The sequence below is a fragment of the Canis lupus genome, chromosome 33 (genome assembly GCF_003254725.2).
Source record: "Canis lupus dingo isolate Sandy chromosome 33, ASM325472v2, whole genome shotgun sequence".
Taxonomy (NCBI): domain Eukaryota; kingdom Metazoa; phylum Chordata; class Mammalia; order Carnivora; family Canidae; genus Canis; species Canis lupus.
The window spans coordinates 15,194,527-15,198,978 of record NC_064275.1 but is presented as its reverse complement, the minus strand read 5'-3'; the positions used below and the strand labels follow the sequence as shown (position 1 = coordinate 15,198,978).

At 36.2% G+C, this 4,452-nt stretch overlaps 1 pseudogene; it reads left to right on the top strand.

Annotated features, from left to right (window-relative positions):
• The first annotated feature begins 958 nt into the window (after window positions 1-958).
• Window positions 959-1,260, top strand: LOC118353187 (60S ribosomal protein L36-like; annotated as a pseudogene).
• Window positions 1,261-4,452: the final 3,192 nt, after the last annotated feature.

Sequence of the window (4,452 nt, the reverse complement as noted above, 5' to 3'; positions counted from 1 at the left end):
AATACAAAGAAGGTAAGTGGCTTAAGAAAAAAACAGATGGGGCACCTGGGTGGCTCAGTCAGTTAAGCATTTACCTTCTGCTCAGGTCGTGATCGCAGGGTCCTGGGATCCAGCCCTGCATTTGGGACCCTGCTCATAGGGAAGTTTGCTTCTCCTTCTCCCTCCCCACCATTAGTTCTCATTCTCTCCCTCTCTCTCTCTCAAATAAATAAATAACTTAAAAAAAAAAAAGAAAAATAAAGATAAAGAGCAATTTATAAATAAAGAGAGAAGAGATAAAGAAATTGTAAGTTTGGGGTAGCCTTAAAAACTTTCTGGATGAGAAATGTTTGAGATTAATTTTAAGGTAAGTAAGGAAGAAAAGAAGGCATTCTAGAGAGCAGGAGGGGAAGAGTGAAAAAGGAGGAAGTGCATAGTACCGTTGTGTTCAGGTCCTTTGAAGATTAGAGTACATAGGTGAGGTAAATGATAAAGTAAAAAAGGTTATTAGCAAAAATTTATTTAGAAGGGAAAATTGAAGATAAATTTGTGACTTAAAGTCTACTGTATAATGGTGGCTTTATTTAAAGAAAGAAGCAAGGCAGGATAATGCAGTGATTTTAGGAGCATGAAAGTGATATATACTGTTATTAAAATGTTGAGATCATATGCAGCTGATAAATTACTGAACTCTACATCTGAAACTAATGACTAAAGACTTATATGTTGGCTAATCGAATTTAAATTAAAAAAATAAATACAGTATCTGCTTGAACATTTGAGCTTTTGAATTATGATTTGAACCTTAAAAGACGACGTTGAGAGAATAAGGGCTGCAGTTATAAGATTTGATATCAACCTCTCTGGGTCTTCTAAATTGTATGGACTTAGGCATGTCACAAACTCTTTATTCACTATTAAAAATGGAGATTAAAAGTGTATTTCAGTCCATCATGGGAGCCATGAGGGAGCAGCAGCCATGGCTCTGTGCTATCCCATGACATGGGCCTCGACAAGGGCCACAAGGTGACTGAACATGAGCAAGCCTAGGCATGGCCACTGCCGCAGCGCCTCACCAAGCACACCAAGTTTGTGAGGGAGATGCAGCTTCCCCCCCATACAAGGAGCAAGCCATTGGATTGCTCAAGGTTTCCAAGGGCAATCGGGCCCTCAGGTTCATCAAGAAAAGGATGGGGACATAAATCTGTGCCCGGAGGAAGAGAGAGTAGCTCAACTAACATCCTGGCAGCCATGAGGAAAGTAGCAGTCAAAAAGGATTGAACCCCGTCCCTCCATGTGTAATAAAGCCTTTTTGGGGAAAAAGAAATGTACTTCAACCTATAAAATTCAACAAATCCAAAATGTTGATAATGTGTGCATACAAGTAACAGTTGAAGCCATTAACTAAAGCCAAAGACCACAAGGGAAAGGAAGGAAATTGAGTGAGGAAAAATTAGAGAAGGAGACAAACCATGAGAGACTCCTAACTCTGGGAAACAAAGGGCTGCAGAAGAGGAAGTGGATAGGGGGATGGGGTGACTAGATGTTGGGCATTAAGGAGGGCACATGATGAGATGAGCAGTGGGTGTTATAGTATATGTTGGCAAATTGAATTTAAATAAAAGATAAAAAAAGAAATAAAAGAAGAAGAAAAAGAAAAAAATAAAAAACTAGAAGGCTTGACAAGGGGTTAAGGCAACTGATAAATGGAAAAAGGAATTCTAGTCATCACATGGAGTTTTGTTGATATTTGTTTTTATAGTTTCATGACCCACATCTATATACCTACACAATATACAGCTTGGTTTTGTTTTTGAACTTCTTAAAAAGAGTACCAAATGTAGGCAGTCTTCTAAGATTTGCTTTATTGCCTCATTCCCCTCAGATTATGACACTAAAATTCATCATCTATGATGTTTAATTACAGATCAATTTTTATTGTTGCATGCTATTCCATTTTATAAAAATTCCATAATATAGTTATTCAATTCCAGTACACATGGATGCTTTTGTTATCTCCAGTGTTTTTACTATTATGAACAGTGACACCATGAACATTTTTGTTATGTTTTCCAGCACATACGTGCAAGAATTTCCCCTGGCTATATATCTAAGGATAGTATGTATCCAGGAATATTCAACTTTATAAAACAATGCCCAAATTGTTCTCCATAATGTTTGTATCATTTTATAGTGTTACCAGCAACTTGTAAAAGATCCATGTCCTCTCCAAGTAGCAGTTCCATTAGATTTTTTAAATTCTACTGACAAGTGATAGAGAATGACATCTCATCATGTTATTTATCAATATCCTCCCAATTACTAGTAAAGTTGGGTGATTTTTCAGAAATTTATTGTCGATATGCATGTTTTGTGATGTGTCTATTAATATTTTTGTCCACTTATTAATTTTCTATATTTTAATTTATAGGATCTATGTATACTTGATTATAATCTTCTGCTGACTAGAAATTTTTCAAATAACTTCTCATTCTCTCCTCGCTCTCTTTAAAGTCCATGATGAAAAACAAAGGCTCTTAATTCTCACATAATCTGTTCAGTTTAAGTTTTGTGCTTTTGAAGTATTCTATAAAATATTCTCTAACCCAAGGTCAGAAAGGTATGCAACTATATTTTCTTCTTAAAGTTTTAAGTTTCCTTTTTAAAGTTCTTAATTCAGGATCCCTGGGTGGCGCAGCGGTTTGGCGCCTGCCTTTGGCCCAGGGCACGATCCTGGAGACCTGGGATCAAATCCCACGTTGGGCTCCCGGTGCATGGAGGCTGCTTCTCCCTCTGCCTGTGTCTCTGCCTCTCTCTCTCTCTCTCTCTGTGTGACTATCATAAATAAAAAAAAGTAAAATAAAAATAAAGTTCTTAATTCATATAAAGCCAATTTTTGTATAGTGTGTGTGATCAACACAATCTGATTTTTTCCTTATTAATGACTCACTTTTAGCTCTATTTATCAAATATTTATTTCTTCTCTTTTTCAGGAATCTGAAGTAAAACTCAGTGATATATCAAAGTTTTATCAAAAGAGAACTACCACATGATCCAACAATTCCACATTCTGGGTATGTATTCAAAGAAAATGAAAACATAAATAAATAAATAAATAAATAAATAAATAAATAAATAAATAAATGAATAAATAAATAAATCCCTCTGTTTACTGCAGCATTATTTACAATAGCCAAGATATGGAAACAATCCAAATGTCCACTAATAGATGAATGGATGAAGAACGAACACACACACACACACACACACACACACACAATGGACTATTACTCAGCCACAATAAGGAATGAAATCTTGTCATCTGAGACAACATGAATGGACCTAGAGGGTATTATGCTGAGTGAAACAAGTCTGAGAGAAAAAAGACAAATAATATGATTTTACTTACATACATAACCTAAAAACAAATGAACCAAACAAAACATAAACAGACTCATAGATACAGGAAACAGTCTGGTAGCTGGCCAAATAGGGGAGGGAGATTAGGAAGTATGAACTTCTATATGTAAAGTAAGTCAGTCACAGGAATGTAATAAAAATAAAAACAAAGTTTGATCTAAGAATGAGTGTTCTCTTAGATCTCTTCGATTTAGTTCCTGTAGTTGGTTTTGTCCTGTCCCCATGGCAGTATCATTCTTCCCTAATTAATGTTACACAGGGCAATTCCTCCCAACATTCTTCTTTTTATTTACATATATGAACCCATTTTGTATCACATATTATTCCTGATTCTACAGATGAGGAACTATGGTATAGAGAGGTTAAGTAACAGTTTAGGTTACAGTGAGTAAGTTCCATAGGTGGGATTGTAAACTAGGCAGTCTGGCTCCAGAGAACATTATTACCCCTAACATGCTATACTGCTTGTCTCCAGAGTGCTTTGGTTATTTTTGGTCTTTTGTTTTCAAATAATTTTTATAATCAACTTATTAAGTGCTAAGAAAAACCCTTCTGTGATTTTGTGATTCTTTTTTTTCTTAAGATTTTATTCATGAGAGACACACACACACAGGGAGAGAGAGAGAGAGAGAACACAGGCAGAGGGAGAAGCAGGCTCCATGCAGGGGAGCCAACGTGGGACTTGATCCTGGGTGTCCAGGATCACGTCCTGGGCTGAAGACGGCGCTAAACCGCTGAGCCACCTGGGCTGTCCTGATTTTGTGATTCTTAACGACGTCCCTCACATACACATACACATACACACACACACACACACACACACACACTTATTTGGGTATAATCAATCACATTAACATTTCTGCTGTAAAAACTTACTTAGGAATATTATTAAGAAAAGTAAGATAAGTAGTACCATAAATTTCTTCTGATCAGTTCAGGTCTAGTTTTGCTGCCAAATGAGTTTGGTGCCAAACTGATGAAAAAAATCTTTGTTTAGAAATCTTCAGATCTTTGGAACTGTGGAGTATGTCATTGCCATTTAAAAAATGAGGA